A 19,007-nucleotide genomic window follows, 5' to 3' on the forward strand; every position below is an offset into this window, starting at 1 on the left:
AAAAGTGCCTAAGTGGATATAAATAATTTTGTTCGCAGTAAAGTTTTTTTCCAACGAGATTGAAAACGACCTGGAAGAAGATATTCTTACATTTGAAAAAATGATATTCGGTATTTGCGTGTCGGTCTTAAGAAGAGTTGCTTTCGACATTGCTGAACGAAATGGATTACCCATAATTACAATGGATAGGATGTCAGGTTAGACGAAATGTGTGCTAAAGGCGTTCACCCAGGAAACATTGCCGAATACGAGCGGAATGTTGGAAGCTCCAAGCAAACCATCAAAGGCTAACAAAGGGGCTTGTTGGTCGATGATCACATATGCGCAAAAATACTTAGGCGAAGTACAGTAGATGAAAACTGGTACTAAGCTTCGCATGTAGAAAGGTAGTGTTTTGGAGATTTTGTGGGACATCCACCACAGAAACTCGTTCTTCAAACGGTGGATTAATATAGAGGGTTGTGCGAGGAAGATGGAATGGAACAAATGATAAGGTGCATGAAATGTAAAACGCGAGTTCACGGAAAATGTGCAGGGGAAAGAAGTGAACAAATTATATTGTAATGCCTGCAAATAGTCGTATAAGAACTAAAATATAGGATGTTTCCTTAAATTTAGATGTATACATACATTCAGGCTCAGGGACATGGTTTATAAGGATGTTACAATGTATGCTTTATCTGGCACAAATTAGAAAACTACATTTCTTATTTGTACAACTTGAAGATACGTAGAAAGCTAAGTGTAGTGTTCATTTTTTTCAGAATTCGCTTTCATTAAATCAGGTACTAAGAACAACATCCTGCAGTTGAGAATGATAATGTTTAAAAACTTTTGTAACTTAATGTTCAGGCTATAATAAATTAATAAATCACAGGAACAAAATTTCATGAAAAGAAAAGAATGTACACTAAGAATGAAACTCTCAACAAAGAAATTGAAAAACTATCAGATACTACCTGGAAAGGGAGACTAAATTTCAATCGACATCTACTCAGAGAGAACTCTAATAGTGTAACTAAACAGATTTTGGATTTGTTCCCGTAGTCGCATAAAAGAAACGTATTGGTTTGCACAAACTGAAAAAGACCTAATACTAAAAATTGCAGAAAAGTCATTACTCGATAGATCAGCTCGGCTAGGTACTGACGAGCAAAAGATTAATTTAATATAAAGTCCGTCATCTCGGCAGAGGGAGAAGAAGATCATAGAGAATGAATACTGGACACAAAGGAAGGAACAAAACGCAAAGAACTGACCGATTCATCATACTCCAAAGAGGATAAAACGGAAGAAGAAAAAAGAAACTCTCAAATGTGTTACAGTTCAGGCAACTCTCCCATTATACGCACTTGTATTGTCCTTATAAAACAGGTACAGCATAACGGGTGAATGGTGGTTTCTCTTTATGAAATTAATATGAACGATGCATGAACTTCCTTCTCACCTTTTAAAAATGCAGTGCAGCGTCCAGTGAGCACGTAGCAATAATTATACACCAGCGGTCGTCAAACAGCAGCCCGTAGGCCGCATGCCCCCCGAATCAATTATTCTTATGTACAGCAGTTCTCTGTCGTATTTCGTAATGACATTAATTTAGCAACAGCAGAATCTAAAAACGTCAACTAACGTTTAAAGCTTCTTAAGGATGTCGTTTTCCTACTCGGCAAGACTTAAAAAAAATTACAGAAATAGGAAAATTATTTTTACATTCACTTCTGAAAAAGAGTTCACAATTTACAAATCACAAAAATTTATTTTCCACGTGAATAACGCATCCCTCGAAATCCAATTGCTGTCAAGACGATGTACGTCAATTTTAAATTCTTATTCCCTACATTGCAGGATTTTAATATTGTCAAAAAGAAACACGTCAATTTTAAATTCTTACTCACTACTGTGCGGGATTTTAATATCATAAATGTGGCTGATTACTGCCAGCAACTGTACAATAATCATATTCGACATCTGTGAATGTTAAGTATTTAACATGTGCCAGTGTCGAATATACATTTGCAACACGTCTTAACGTTTAATAGCTGCTGAAGGAGGATAACTGGTAAAGAACAACTGTTTGCTATTCGCAACGGCTGGCTTTACGCGACTCCTTCCTCGAATCAAAAATATATCGAAAGTATTACAGTACGTGTGCAAAAAGTTAGCCGGTCAGCTCAGCGGCGAAGCTGGGTACAGGGGTAGATCGATTCGTGATAGGGACGTGATAAGGGGGATGTTTCCATCTTAGCCTTCCAGTGTTGACAGATGATGGGCTTGGCTTCCTCGTATCGATCGGCTGTTACAATATAAACTCCAACCATAAGTAACGTGAATGCGTAAATTCACAATTAACGGACGGTCATCCTCAAACGCGGTACATGTCTGTAGCGAGGGATATAATATTAGATTATGGCTGCTACAATACAATGCAGTGAATAGAAGAAAAACATTTATTAACCATTGTTATCGTTTCTCATATTGCCTAATGGATTAAAATACAAACACAATTACTGTTATTAATCAATTAATCGTCTTCTGACACATGCAACACATTTCGTCAGGCAATTACAGTGGTACAACTTTGGAGTCGTAGTCGCGGTTATGTTCGGCTACTTGCAGGTCATTTGCAGCCGAACAACGATTGAATTTTTATGGATGGCAATGCTCCATGTCACCGGACCACGTTTATTCCCGATATGTTTGAAGAACGTTCTGGACAGTTCGAGCGAATTACTGGCCACCTTGATCGGCCGAAGTGAATACCATCGAACATTCGCGTACAAAATCCTGCACCGACAACACTTTCGCAAATAGGGGCGGCTATAGAGACAGCACGGCTCAATATTTCTGAAGGGGACTTCCAACGACTTACTGAGTCAATGCCACGTCAGGTTTCTGCACTACGCCGGATAATAAGAGATCCGACGCATATTGGAGTATATCCATAACTTTTATTACCTCAGTATACAACGAATATATCCAACACTAATAACAATGCCTATGACGTCATATCTGTACAAAATCCCGAGCTTTCAATAAAATCGTTCATTGAATTTCTCAGGAACAAATTACTTTCGTGACGGCTCGTGGTGACCATTTATTGTGGACAGACAGCCTGTAATTAGTCAACGTATGTGATCATACAATCATACTGCCTGGGAGAATGTCTTTATCAGTGCTGGTGGTGTTAGTTCTCCTATGGGAATGCAAACAAATTAGTGCAAGTCTCTACCTCTTCTCAGTGTCGAGAGCTTGCTGCCCTGCATCACTAAAATTATAGCCACTGTCTCCGTGAAAACATACAGGGCTATTACAAATGATTGAAGCGATTTCATAAATTAACTGTAGCTCCATTCATTGACATATGGTCACGACACACTACAGATACGTAGAAAAACTCATAAAGTTTTGTTCGGCTGAAGCCGCACCTCAGGTTTCTGCCGCCAGAGCGCTCGAGAGAACAGTGAGACAAAATGGCGACAGGAGCCGAGAAAGCGTATGTCGTGCTTGAAATGCACTCACATCAGTCATAACAGTGCAACGACACTTCAGGACGAAGTTCAACAAAGATCCACCAACTGCTAACTCCATTCGGCGATGGTATTCGCTTCTGGATGCCTCTGTAAGGGGAAATCAACGGGTCGGCCTGCAGTGAGCGAAGAAACGGTTGAACGCGTGCGGGCAAGTTTCACACGTAGCCCGCGGAAGTCGACGAATAAAGCAAGCAGGGAGCTAAACGTACCACAGCCGACGGTTCGGAAAATCGTACGGAAAAGGCTAACGCAGAAGCCTTACCGTTTACAATTGCTACAAGCCCTGACACCCGATGACAAAGTCAAACGCTTTGAATTTTCGGCGCGGTTGCAACAGCTCATGGAAGAGGATGCGTTCAGTGCGAAATTTGTTTTCAGTGATGAAGCAACATTTTCTCTTAATGGTGAAGTGAACAGACACAATGTGCGAATCTGGGCGGTAGAGAATCCTCACGCATTCGTGCAGCAAATTCGCAATTCACCAAAAGTTAATGTGTTTTGTGCAATCTCACGGTTTAAAGTTTACGGCCCCTTTTTCTTCTGCGAAAAAAACGTTACGGGACACGTGTATCTGGACATGCTGGAAAATTGGCTTATGCCACAACTGGAGACCGACAGCGCCGACTTCATCTTTCAACAGGATGGTGCTCCACCACAGTCCCATCATGATGTTCGGCATTTCTTAAACAGGAGATTGGAAAACCGATGGATCGGTCGTGGTGGAGATCATGATCAGCAATTCATGTCATGGCCTCCACGCTCTCCCGACTTAACCACATGTGATTTCTTTCTGTGGGGTTATGTGAAAGATTCAGTGTTTAAACCTCCTCTACCAAGAAACGTGTCAGAACTGCGAGCTCGCATCAACGATGCTTTCGAACTCATTGATGGGGACATGCTGCTCCGAGTGTGGGAGGAACTTGATTATCGGCTTGATGTCTGCCGAATCACTAAAGGGGCACATATCGAATATTTGTGAATGCCTAAATAAACTTTTTGAGTTTTTGTATGTGTGTGCAAAGCATTGTGAAAATATCTCAAATAATAAAGTTATTGTTGAGCTGTGAAATCGCGTCAATCATTTGTAATAACCCTGTATTTGCATATAGACATTTCCACAGATTTTAACTACTGAATTCCATTATGTACAAGGGGTAATAGATTTCGATTTCATGAAATATTTCTTTTGTAAGACGAGTTCAGCAACTGTTGATTTCTCATGTTCTCGATTTTTAATGTGCCTTTGGTGTTCTATACAGCACTTGGCAACGTTACGGATGCATTGGCCGATGTAGCTGCCTCCGAACTTACAAGTAACCTCGTAATTTCCAGGAACCCCGAGATCGAGACTGTCAATCGGGCGCATTATCTCCTTTATCTTCTTCGATGGTTGGAAAATAGGTTCTGTGCTTCTTCTCCCCAGAACAATATGTTTTCCAGAAGTAGCCCCGAAGAAAGGAAGAAGCAGAATAGATTGACTGTTTACCATTTTCGCGTTTATATCTGGACGCTGTCAGGACACAGAGAAATGCGCTGAATTGTTTACGTTCCTAGGAGAGCCTTGGCGCCAGCAGTGCAGACATGGCAGCAAGACGTGATGGTGGCGTACAATCGGATCCGGTTCTAGAACACTTTTCCACACAAGCGACTTGTCGTTCGGCAGCTCCTCCTTCCTTTTCCCTCGCACACTTTCACAGGTGTCAGTTTTCGCTAGTAATTGTGATATGCATTATACACAAATCTTGAACTTGGGCGCCGCTCTCAACTTGGTACACCAATCTGTCTGTGGTAAGTACCGCAGAGAAATCTTAGGAGGAGTGGCACCTTCGGATTCCTCTCTGCTTGGCGTGTCAATCGGCGGCTTATGTCGCTTGGGGAATAGACCGCCTCTGCATACAGTGGCCAATCACAAGCGATCTATATGTTTAAAAGCTCACCACAACAGCAGACACGAGAGACACTTGTTGCTAACGAAAACATGGGAGCAATTCGTCAAAAAGCCTAATCCAGATTTGACGCTACTGGTAAACCTAGAGTGTTTCTTATATCATTGGAACAAACTACGAAGAAGAAGGAATTATTGTAGTGTAATTACGTTACATTTTCTTACCTGTCCCATATGACTCACTGACACCTGGAGGCGGGGGGACGTGAAACGGAGATGGTATAGTAATACACTCCTGGAAATGGAAAAAAGAACACATTGACACCGGTGTGTCAGACCCACCATACTTGCTCCGGACACTGCGAGAGGGCTGTACAAGCAATGATCACACGCACGGCACAGCGGACACACCAGGACCCGCGGTGTTGGCCGTCGAATTGCGCTAGCTGCGCAGCATTTGTGCACCGCCGCCGTCAGTGTCAGCCAGTTTGCCGTGGCATACGGAGCTCCATCGCAGTCTTTAACACTGGTAGCATGCCGCGACAGCGTGGACGTGAACCGTATGTGCAGTTGACGGACTTTGAGCGAGGGCGTATAGTGGGCATGCGGGAGGCCGGGTGGACGTACCGCCGAATTGTTCAACACGTGGGGCGTGAGGTCTCCACAGTACATCGATGTTGTCGCCAGTGGTCGGCGGAAGGTGCACGTGCCCGTCGACCTGAGACCGGACCGCAGCGACGCACGGATGCACGCCAAGACCGTAGGATCCTACGCAGTGCCGTAGGGGACCGCACCGCCACTTCCCAGCAAATTAGGGACACTGTTGCTCCTGGGGTATCGGCGAGGACCATTCGCAACCGTCTCCATGAAGCTGGGCTACGGTCCCGCACACCGTTAGGCCGTCTTCCGCTCACGCCCCAACATCGTGCAGCCCGCCTCCAGTGGTGTCGCGACAGGCGTGAATGGAGGGACGAATGGAGACGTGTCGTCTTCAGCGATGAGAGTCGCTTCTGCCTTGGTGCCAATGATGGTCGTATGCGTGTTTGGCGCCGTGCAGGTGAGCGCCACAATCAGGACTGCATACGACCGAGGCACACAGGGCCAACACCCGGCATCATGGTGTGGGGAGCGATCTCCTACACTGGCCGTACACCACTGGTGATCGTCGAGGGGACACTGAATAGTGCACGGTACATCCAAACCGTCATCGAACCCATCGTTCTACCATTCCTAGACCGGCAAGGGAACTTGCTGTTCCAACAGGACAATGCACGTCCGCATGTATCCCGTGCCACCCAACGTGCTCTAGAAGGTGTAAGTCAACTACCCTGGCCAGCAAGATCTCCGGATCTGTCCCCCATTGAGCATGTTTGGGACTGGATGAAGCGTCGTCTCACGCGGTCTGCACGTCCAGCACGAACGCTGGTCCAACTGAGGCGCCAGGTGGAAATGGCATGGCAAGCCGTTCCACAGGACTACATCCAGCATCTCTACGATCGTCTCCATGGGAGAATAGCAGCCTGCATTGCTGCGAAAGGTGGATATACACTGTACTAGTGCCGACATTGTGCATGCTCTGTTGCCTGTGTCTATGTGCCTGTGGTTCTGTCAGTGTGATCATGTGATGTATCTGACCCCAGGAATGTGTCAATAAAGTTTCCCCTTTCTGGGACAATGAATTCACGGTGTTCTTATTTCAATTTCCAGGAGTGTATAATGTACGGAGCTGTAATCCAGTTGTTTGATCCATGTTTATTTATTACTTCCGCTCTCATTCCATATTGTGTGACACGAGAAAAACCTCGAAAAGTTTCTAGTTCACCCTCCTGGTTGATTGTAGGGGGAGAAAACTACATTTTTGGGTTGCTCCTCTTCCAATTCGAGCACTTCGCTATTCGTCGTCTAATATTGTTTTTCCTTGTTGGATGTTGTACATATTGTATAGCATTTGTCTTTCCCTATCCCTTACACCTAGTTTCGCGAACATTTCAAAAGTCCAGCACCATTTTACATTGTCGAATGCTTCTTCTAGATTAACAAATTACATCAAAACTGGTTGATCAAATGAACCAGTCACGATGTGACAGGCTACTTGTGTGCTCATGACACAAGGAACGTATGTGTGCTTCAGTTTGAACACAGCTATTGTCATCTTTTGACAGGAGTGTTCGTAGCATGCTAGTCGTTGAGACGTAGAAGAAAGGCCAACATTCGATATTACAATGCCTGTGTTGTGAAAAGTTCGATGCAATAATCATTCGAAACAAATATGCATGTGCGAAGGAAGAGGCACTGCAACTACTATGAAAAACGTGATATCTGTTTGTGATTTAGAATATGAATCACCTCCAGCTGTATAACGGAATACCGACAGTGAAAATGTGTACCAGCACAGCACTCGATCCGTTACACCGTCACCGAGAGCAGCACCGCTAGTTCCTGCTACTAATAAGGCGAGTACACCGTTCGCTTGTTACATATTTTTACGAGCTTCAAACAGGAGCTACTTATTTTCAGTTATCTAGGTAGTTACTAGTTTATTTTTGTAATTTCTTGCGTGTTTGAGTGCTTCCTAGGCACAAACTTTTATTTTAATAACAGTGTAGCGCACAGTACCACCGTTGTTATCGGCACTTGTATCGACCCTTGTAGCGTGCAGGCTTTTATTTGATTAGAATAGCTCAGTGTCGGTTAGACCATCAGCGAGAGCAGCACCACTAGTTCCTGCTACTAAATAAGGCGAGTACACTGTTCGTTTATTAGCTTCAAACAGGAGCGACTGTAGTAATGGATAGGAACTGTGATTGTTGTGTACAGATGCGAACTGAGTTGGCGACCCTTCGCTCACAGCTCCAGGCTGCTTTGGCTTCCGTCACACAGCTTGAGGCTGCTGCCAAGGGGCGTCACTGTGGGGGATCGAACGCGGGGATGCGAGGGACGTCGAACCCGTCCCACATGTCCTCCGATCGGTCCACTTCTGTGGCCGCCCTGGGTACTACCTGCACTGAGGTTGACCCCTCACCTGTAGCTGAATGGGAGATCATCATAAAGTCTGGCAGGCACCGAAAAACTTTCCAAGGGGCCAATTGTAGGGCCTTCCTGGTTCGTTTGGCGAACAGGTTTCAGGAGTTATCTGTGTCTGACGATGTCTCTGAGCCAGATGCAGTCGTCTCCCCTGTTCCAGAGGAAGCTTCTCAGCCTGCAAGGTCTGGGCATTCACAGAGGGTGGGTTTGCTGGTAGTTGGGAGCTCGAACTTTAGGCACGTAATGGGACCCCTTAGGAACATGGCTGCCAAGGAAGGGAAGGAAGCCAGTGTGCATACCAGAGGGAGTCATTCCAGATGTGGAAATGGCGCTTCCGGGTGCCATGAAGAGTACAGGGTGCAGCCATGTCGGTACCAATGACGTGTGTCGCTTTGAATTGGAGCATATTCTGTCTGGTTTCAGGCGGCTAACGGAAATGGTACAGACTGCCAGTCTTACTTCCGAGATTAAGGCGGAGCTCACCATCTGCAGCATCGTCGATGGAACAGACTGTGGTCCTTTGGTGCAGAGCCGAGTGGAGGGTCTGAATCAGAGACTCAGGTGGTTCTGTGACAGTGTAGATTGCATATTCCTTGACTTGCGCCATCGGGTGGTGGGTTTCCGGGTTCCACTTAATAGGTCAGGAATCCACTACACACAGGAGGCGGCTACATGGGTAGCGGAGGCTGTGTGGAAGGGAATGGTAGCTTTTTTTTAGGTTAGAGGGTCTCAGGGAACCACAGAAGGGACGTCTGTCTGAAAGTGGGCTGGGAAAACACAGTAAGGTAGTTGTAGAAACGATTGGTATTGTAGTTGTAAATCGTCGTAGCTGTGTTGGGAAAGAACCAGAGCCCCAAACCCTAATAGAAAGCTCTGAAGTTGTAGGTATAGAGAGCTGACTAAAGCCGGAAATAACTTCAGCCAAAATTTTTTCAAACGATCTGACAGGGTTCAGAAAGGATAGATTAAATACAGTTGGTGGTGGAGTATTTATTCCTAACAGAGGTAGTTTGCCTTGTAGCGAAATTGAAGTAGATAATTCGTGTGAAATTGTGTGGGTAGAAGTTATACCTGTCAATCGGAATTAACTATTAAGTGGATCGTTTTACCGACCCCCCTCAAAAGATATAGTTGCTGAATAGTTCAAAGAAAACTTGAGTCTCATTTCAAATAAGTGCCCCGCTCATACAATTATAGTCGGTGGTGACTTTAATCTACCCTCGATATGCTGGAAAAATTATACGTTTAAAGCCGGCGGCAGGCATAAAACGTCATCCGAAATTGTACTGAATGCTTTCTCAGAAAGTTATTTTGAACAATTAGTTCATGAGCCCACTCAGAGCGTAAATGGTTACGAAAGCATACTTGACCTTTTAGCAACAAATAATCCTGGAGAAAAAGTGAGTATTGTGACTAACACATCTGGCCGGAGTGGCCGAGCGGTTCTAGGCGCCACAGTCTGGAACCGCGCGACCGCATCGGTCGCAGGTTCTAATCCTGCCTCGGGCATCGGTCGTAGGTTCTAATCCTGCCTCGGGCATGGATGTGTGTGATGTCCTTAGTTTAGTTAGGTTTAAGTAGTTCTAAGTTCTAAGGGACTGATGACCTCAGCAGTTAAGTCTCATAGTGCTCAGAGCCATTTGAACCATTTTTTTGACTAACGCAGGGGTTAGAGACCACATGGCACTTGCTGCTTGGCTGAATACCGTAACACCTACAACCATCAAAAAGAAACTAAAAGTGTATCTATTTAAAAATGCTGATAAAAAGGCTCTTGACTCCTTTTTAAGAGACAGTCTCTACTCCTTCCGATCTGATCATGTAAGTGTAGAAAAGTTGTGGAATGTTTTCAAAGAGATAGTATCGACAGCAATGGAGAGATATATACACAATAACCTAATAAATGATGGTACTGATCCCCCATGGTACACAAAACTGGTCAGATCGTTGTTGCAGAAGCAACAAAAAATGCATGAAAAATTTAAAAGAACGCAAAATCACCAAGATTGGCAAAGTTTTGCAGAACTTCGAAATGAAGCGCGTACTTGAATGCGAGATGCTTTTAATAAATTCCACAACGAAATTCTGTCTCGAAATCTGGTAGAAAACCGAAAGAGATTCTGGTCGTACATAAATCACATTAGTGGCAAGAAGCAATAAATACTTTCACTGAGCGATAACAATGGTGAAGTCATTGATGACAGTGTCAGTAATGCAGAATTATTAAACACGTTTTTCCGAAACTCCTTCACCAAAGAAGACGAAGTAAATATTCCATATTTCCAATCAAGAACAACTGCCAAGATGAGGAACATAGAAGTAGGTATCCTCGAAGTAATGAAGCAGCGTAAATCACTTAATAAAGGCAAGGCCTCCGGTCCAGATTGTATACCAGTGTCAGGTTCCTCTCACAGTATGCTGATAAAATAGCTCCATATTTAGCAATTATATACAACCACTCGCTCACACAAAGATCCGTACCTAAAGAGTGGAAAATTGCTCAAGTCGCACCAATACCCAAAAAGGGAAGTAGGAGTAATCCGCTGAATTACAGGCCTATATCACTAACCTCGATTTGCAGTAGGGTTTTGGAACATATACCGTATTTGAACATCATGAAGAACCTGCAAGAAAACGTTTTATTGACAAATAGTCAGAAAATATCGTTCTTGTGAAACACAACTAGCTCTTTATACTCATTTTTAGATTTCCAGACGTCCTTCGACACCGTTCCTCACAAGCGTCTTCTAACGAAACTGCGGGTCTACGGAGTATCGCCTCAGTTGTGCGACTCGATTCGTGATTTCCTGTCAGAAAGGTCACAGTTCGTAGTAATAGAAGGAAAGTCATCGAGTAAAACAGAAGTAATATCCGGCGTTCCCCAAGGAAGTCTTATAGGCCCTCTATTGTTCGTGATCTATATTAACGACATAGGAGACAATCTGAGTAGCCGTCTTAGATTGTTTGCAGATGGTGCTGTCATTTATTGTCTTGTAAAGTCAGCAGATGATCAAAACGACATGCAAACGATTTAGATAAGATATCTGTATGGTGCGAAAAGTGGCAGTTTACCCTGAGTAAGGAAAAGTGTGAAGTTATTCTACATCTACATCTACATTTATATTCCGCAAGCCACCCAATGGTATGTGGCGGAGGGCACTTTACGTGCCAATGTCATTACCTCCCTTTCCTGTTCCAGTCGCGTATGGTTCACGGGAAGTACAACTGCCGGAAACCCTCCGTGCGCGCTCGAATCTCTCTAATTTTACATTCGTGATCTCTTCGGGGTGTATAAGTAGGGGGAACCAATATATTCGATACCTCATCCAAAAACGCACCCTTCTGAAACGTGGACAGCAAGCTACACCGCGATGCAGAGCGCCTCTCATGCAGAGTCTGCCACTGGAGTTTTCTAAACATCTCCGTAACGCTATCACGCTTACCAAATAAGTTTTCCCACCGTCCATGTTTCACTACCACACAATGCTGTACTCCAGACGTACATCCTCAGAAAATTCTTCCTCAAATTAAGGCCGGTATTTGGTATTAGTAGACTTTTCTTGGCCAGAAATTCCTTTTTTGCCATAGCGAGTCTGCTTTTGATGTCCTCCTTGCTCCGTCCTACTTTACTGCAATCATATTTTCATACAAATTCACTTTATTTTTCTTTGGAACATAATAAATTTATTCAAGAACTGAAATGAGACATTCAACGATAAGAACTTAAATTTAAGAAAGAAATAATATTTAACTTATTCAAAATCAAATTAAACCAATAAAAACAAGAACCAAAATCATTTTGATGAGGATATTTTTAAGGAAACTGCCGTTCTCTAAGTCATTTTCTTATTTTATTTTTTCTGTTCTTTTTTGATATTTTATTGAAACACAAAACTAAATCTGTGTGACAGCGATGTATTTTACTATTATACAATATAAAACAGAGTACAACCCTTCCGCTAGTGCAAGATAAGAACGACGACCTTTCAAAAACATCGGAAAAGGAACACTGTCTGATCCCAACTTTCCAGAGCGGGTACGTCTTCTCGGAACAGAGTCGTGTTTAATTGCCCATATCGAGATTCATATCGGTGTACAACAGAATCAACTTCTCTTACCCGGTGCTACCCAGCTGCGGCGGGGATCCTTCGAATACTGTTTAAGTACCGTGATGTCCAGAATGAAATCAACGAATCGCTGTTTCCCTGTCTTGTGCCTAATTCACTGTATATACATACAAACTGCGAATAGATGTCTGTACAATCGTCTTCTGAACAGAAAATTCCATTCCGGTCAACGGACAACCACGTCAGCGATGACGTCAGGGCACTTATTAAACGGGGTAGTGTTTTCCGGGTACTCCCACATTCACAATCGCTGTGTATACAGTTACCGATGGTGCACTGCGGCACAGAGAAAACGCCTACCAGACAATCTGCGATGGAGGGCCATAAGAAGAATGGAAGCAGGACAGTCGCATACCGATGAGGCCGGACGGCTTAATAAGAATCGTTCTGTCGTTTCTCGGATGAGGCAATAATTGAAAGAATAAAAATCTTCTCTGTTTCCAAGCCACGCCACTTCGAATAAAATTCTCGAGTCTTCGATTTGTAACTCCGTCATCGCCTTCAGGAGTCAAACACTTTACTCCTAACGACGCTGACGAAGCTATCCATGGAAAGCTCGAGAATATACGCGTCTTGAAAACAGAGAAGAATTTATTTAGTCATGCCGCAGCGAAAGACTCAGAAGAAACAATTTACAGAGAGCGAAACGGCACCCTCAGCCCAGGGCAAGGCGGACACGTATCATATCAGAAAGGGAGCACTGTTATTTGGATGTAAGGGATGACAGTACCGCTTTAGTAATGCACACCACCTGGCAACTGACCTCGTAGCATCCAGTGCACGTGTTGTATGGAGGCAATCGGTGTCAGAAGGCTTCGGCAGAGTGGCGTTTATTGTTGGAGACCTACTGTATGGGTACCTCTGGTGCGTCTTCACAGAAGGGAACGTCTAGAGTAGAGTCGTCAACGTACCACCTGGGCGGTCGAACGGAGGGCCATGGAAATTGTTATTACTGTTTTTTTTCAAAAATGAGTCCAGACTTGGTCTGGAGAGTGATCCTCGATGCATTCGCATCTGGTGGGAACGTGGAACACTATTTCGGGACCCAAACTGTATGGTTGGATAGGCAAGGTTTAACTGCTGTCAGGTATCGAGACGAGATTTTGTGACCTCAAGTGCTGTTGTTGCGGGGTAGCGTGGGCCCAGACTTTGTACTGATGGATGATAATGATCGACCCCATAGAGCAAGAGCGGTTGATGTTTCATGGAAACGAAAGATAGTGCGCGCATGGCGCGGCCTGCTCATTCTCCCGATTTCAGTCCAATAGAGCATGTCTAGGATGCATTAGGGAGGTAGGTTGCATCTTGTCACCACCCATCAACCACTCTCTACGACTTTCGAGCAGCTCTCCAGGAAGAATGGTATTTCACGCCTCAACATGAGATTAATGATATCATTTACATCTTACCTCATCGTTGGCGGACCAGCATTACTGACAGAGGTGGCCACACCCCATACTGAGCACATTAAACAGTTGTCGGCATGTGTGTGCAAATCTGTTAAGTGGGAAGAAACGAAGATCATTGTTTTCTACCATTATGCATGTTGCAGTTAGCTACGTTCTGTCACTTTTACATTGATTCTAGTTTACTATCGCTTGTTTATAAGGTTATGTGTCAAAATAAACACAATCTCGAAAAATGTCCGTTTTTTGGTTTAATTTTCGACACCAGTGTAATTAACAAAAGTCTGACGGTATCTGGATGTGTACTGCAATTGCACCTGCCGTTCCTGTAACAAATTCCAAAAGTGAAATACATCTCCGAAACCATCCCAAAAACGTAGTGCACAGGAAGTCCTTTGATCCAGTTAATCGCATGTGCCTTGGATAGAGGAAAAGCAGGGCTTTACCGGGCGAAGGAGTACGGGGGATCGCCGGCCGCTGTGGCCTAGCGGCTCTAGGCGCTTTAGTCCGGAACGTCGCTGCTGCTCGATCGCTGGTTCGAATCATGCCTCGGGCATGGATGTGTGTGATGTCCTTAGGTTAGTTAGGTTTAAGTAGTTCTAAGTTCTAGGGGACTGATGACCATAGATGTTAAGTCCCATAGTGCTCAGAGCCATTTGAACCATTCTTCTGAATTGGAAGCCACACGTCCGCGGAAGGTCCACATTCCACACAATGTTCATCCGTGTCAACAGCTACAACTATCCGAGGACGACTAACAGCCAGACGCAGACTTTTTTTTTTTAAAAAAAAAGAGAGAGAGAGAGAGAGAGAGAGAGAGAGAGAAAGTTCAAATGTGTGTGAAATCTTATGGCACTTAACTGCTAAGGCCATCAGTCCCTAAGCTTACACACTACTTAACATAAATTATCCTAAGGACAAACACACACACCCATGCCCGAGGGAGGACTCGAACTTCCGCCGGGACCAGCCGCACAATACACGACTGCAACGCCCTTAGACCGATCGGCTAATCCCGCGCACGCACACTTCCAGATGTCGTCGTCCTTCACCCCATTGCATTTATCCTCTATAGGGAAGACACTTTATTAGTAAGTCGCAGTCCGTGTTCCTTCGGACATGCATGTATCTCCGAAGGAAAGTTGTAGTGTACTTCTTCACAAAAAAGGCAACCCAATTTCGTGTTTATCAGCCGATACCGAGCCTGCGGCTTAGAAATACAATATGTCCCCGGTACATTAATAGGATGTACGAGTACAGGTATGCCAAATGGTCGACATTATATGGACATTTGTTTCTGGCCGTGAGTCATGCTCGCGTAAAGGGGGATCTCCTGGTTCGAGTTGCGGTCCAACGCGATTTTAAATTGTCGCCGTTCCATCATACCACTCGAGATGCCTCATATTCGCAACTGAGAATACATTTCAGGCCTAAAATCAGCCACTGATGAGAATTAAACATCCGTTCTTGCTTACAGTGACCTGAAAACCGAATCATTGTAATGGTACAAGTAGCAGCACAAAATCAGTTCTTGTCTGAAATATACACTCGGTCGCCGGTGTAAAATAGCCGTACGCTGAACCACACTACACGCCTCCAGTTGCTGTCCTGTATGAGTGGCGTCTGGATCATTCAAGAGATGCAGTATTCTACGGCGCTGTGAGAACAGGACTTTCGCGTGGTCGCTAGCTCCAGATGTCCATCGTATGCGGTTATGGTCGCAAAGACAGTTCGGAAACTGGTTGAGACAGAGCTCCATTCGCTGAGAGCGTCTATTCCTGCCAGTGTCAGATCACCAATGGCAAGGCGTGACACTCGTTTCCGATCCCAGTCACTTTAGATCATTTTACACCAAGTATTCTTTCGCCCTCTTACATGACTGTATAGACCGCTTTTGTATACCAAAAAATCGGTAGTTTTATTCACCGTGTGAGCACTGACGCGTCAAAACAATATAGTTTGTCTCTGATATTCTCAGACGTACCCATATCTTACTGTGCTGAATCCATCCAACGAACTGTCTCATACACATTATATCACTGTCACGATTTACGTCACTGGTTGTGGGGTCAAAAGATCGCTTCGGATTAGTTCTACACCATTACTACGCTCCACAGCGATGTTCGTTTTAGAGGAGTTGATTATTTTGTATGCTTTAATGTGGCCTCGTACGAAAGTGAAACGTGGAAGACAAGTAGTTAAGACAAGAAGAGAAGAGGACTATCTGAAATTTTGTGCTACTTGAAAGTGCTGATGATTAAGTGAGCTGATCGAGTAAGTGATGAGAAGGAAGTGAATCGCATTGCGGAAAAAAGAAACTGAAGGCACAACTTGACAGAAAGAAGGGATGATATGATATTAAACATTCTGTCTTAGGAGGGGGAGGTGGTGAAAGAAACTGCAGAGGGGGATCAAGGTATAAATACAGTAATCTGGGTCAAATGGATGTAGGTTATAGTAGTTATTCGGAGATGAACGGGCTTGCACAGAATAATCTAGTCCGCGCCCCGGTAGCTGAGTGGTCAGCGCGACAGAATGTCAACCCTAAGGGCCCGGGTTCGATTCCTGGCTGGGTCGGAGATTTTCTCCGATCAGAGACTGGGTGTTGTGTTGTCCTAATCATCATAATTTCATCCCCATCGACGTGCAAGTCGCCGAAGTGGCGTCAAATCGAAAGACTTGCTCCAGGCGAACGGTCTACCCGACGGGAGGCCCTAGTCATATGCCATTTAGAATAATCTAGCGTGGAGAGTTGCATGAACCCACTCGTCAGAATTTACTCCATAGCAATGATAAGTTTATGTCCGAGATTCCCTGACCAACTGAGTCTCACAGTGTGTCAATGGCAAGGAAACACTTGAGTGCGACGTCGCAAGTTTAATAAGGCTCATTTGAAAGTGTTGATACGAAAAATATTAGCTGCTAATGAATCACCGTGTGTATCAGGAAGGCGACAGAGAATTAACGTCCTGGAGGTGCGGAGATCAGCCTTCTATGAGATGTATGTACTACACTTCACAAACTGAACATCATAGATAATCAATAAATGTTCAAGACAAACAATTAATGTGCTTGTTGAATGAAAAGTGGCGCTCCACAGTGATCGCAAAAATTATCACCCTCCAGATAGAAGGCGAACTCTTTGGGAGTTATAAACCGTGCAGGCCACTCAGCTAGGGATCCACTCCTAAAGAATGCATATCGAATCTGATTGATGTGACGGGATTATGAGAACAGACGGAATGGAATGCCATGCAACGGAATGCGAATCAATTTGTGAAGCTTATCGTGAAAGTGGCTCTCCTGTAAGGCGTATCCGCAGATATTGCGATAATATGTTTTATGGGCATGAAGGAAACGAACATTCAAAATGGTTCAAATGGCTCTGAGCACTATGCGACTTAACTTCTGAGGTCATCAGTCGCCTAGAACTTAGAACTAAGTAAACCTAACTAACCTAAGGACATCACACACATCCATGCCCGAGGCAGGATTCGAAACTGCGACCGTAGCGGTCACGCGGTTCCAGACTGAAGCGCCTTTAACCGCACGGCCACACCGGCCGGCACGAACATTCAGAGACTGAATTTGTTCACTGGTTCAAGGTGTTGTGAATTGCAATGTCACACACTTTTCAGGAGGGATAGCTTGTTCTAAAGGAGTATGATTTTGATACGCACACCGGGATTCAAACAGAAGCAAGTTATTTTGACCAGCTATTAGCCTAAAGCACTGCTCGTACAATAGTTGTAGTTCTCGTGCGCCCGTTTACCAATTCTTGCTTACTATAACGTACATAATCTATACAGCCGTCGTAAGATCACGAGAAAAATTGTAAAGGACAGAGCACCTTCAAATTCCCGTAGAACAATAAATAACTTTCCAGCCAATGTAACACGCAGATTAGCAGTGGGATAATTGTACACGAATGCGTTAAGACCCAGATGTTATTTGATCTTGATACCACTCTCTTGGTGATTCTAATTTCCAAGGTTCCTTTCATATGCATTTCCTCTTCAGATCGCGATTTGGAGCCGAAAACGGATTTCTTGCTGAACGATGGGATAAGTTTGTTGACCTCGTTTACAAATTTTCGGGCAAGTTCCACAGATTGCTGACAATCGTCAATTTGATGTTTTGTTTAAAATTTCGTTGTCTTACATCCTCCAATTCTGTATCACTGTTTGAAGTTACGCTGCCATTCACCGCTTACCTAGAGATCACTGCAATCTGTGTCGCGCCCAGTCTGATTTGATAACGTAGCATGCTGCTATCATGCACATCTAGTAAATTGCATCGAGCAATCTTGAAGCAAGAAAACACCAACTTTGCTAACAAGTGCGCTTTGTCCTCTCTTGAATATCCGTAGCTTTTCTTGTCATTACAAGGTCATATTGCTGCGAACTCACTCGAAATCTGTTCCTAATTGATTTTTTACCATTCTGCGGATGATATTGCATGTACGTAGTCATGTTTAGTACCTGCTCCTCCGACAACGATTGTCCTTTACTAAGTTTCGTTGGAGACCAGATTTGGGCTCCCTGTCCGACAAGGATGACGAACTACTTTATATGGCCCTACACTTGTTTCAATATCACTTTCAGTTGTGAAGCACGTTCCATCATCATGGTGCTCCTATTTACGTTTCCTGCACAGTCGACAGCACTGTAGCATTGTTGTGTGGACTCTAGTAAGCAGTTCAACTACGCTCTGTAGCCCCATACTGTGCTCACCACTGGATACCACCAGTACCGCCTCCTTTTGACATTAGCAACAAATATTGTGGTTGAATAGTACACAATATGTGGGGTGTTGAATGCCGTGAATATCACTGGCATTTTGCGGCCTCACACTCAACGGGTTCCATGTAGTGACGAAACGAAGCATGTCAGATGTTTCTAGCAGGTGGTGTCAGCGACCTAATGTTCCATTTCCACAGTCCTCTCAGATTACATACGCAACAACCACTCACAGATGCTGCTCTAGCTATGGAGGGTATGTTAATAGAATCGGGGGGACGCGGAAAACACTGCTC

This window comes from Schistocerca nitens, chromosome 2 (assembly GCF_023898315.1).
Source record: "Schistocerca nitens isolate TAMUIC-IGC-003100 chromosome 2, iqSchNite1.1, whole genome shotgun sequence".
NCBI classification, from domain to species: domain Eukaryota; kingdom Metazoa; phylum Arthropoda; class Insecta; order Orthoptera; family Acrididae; genus Schistocerca; species Schistocerca nitens.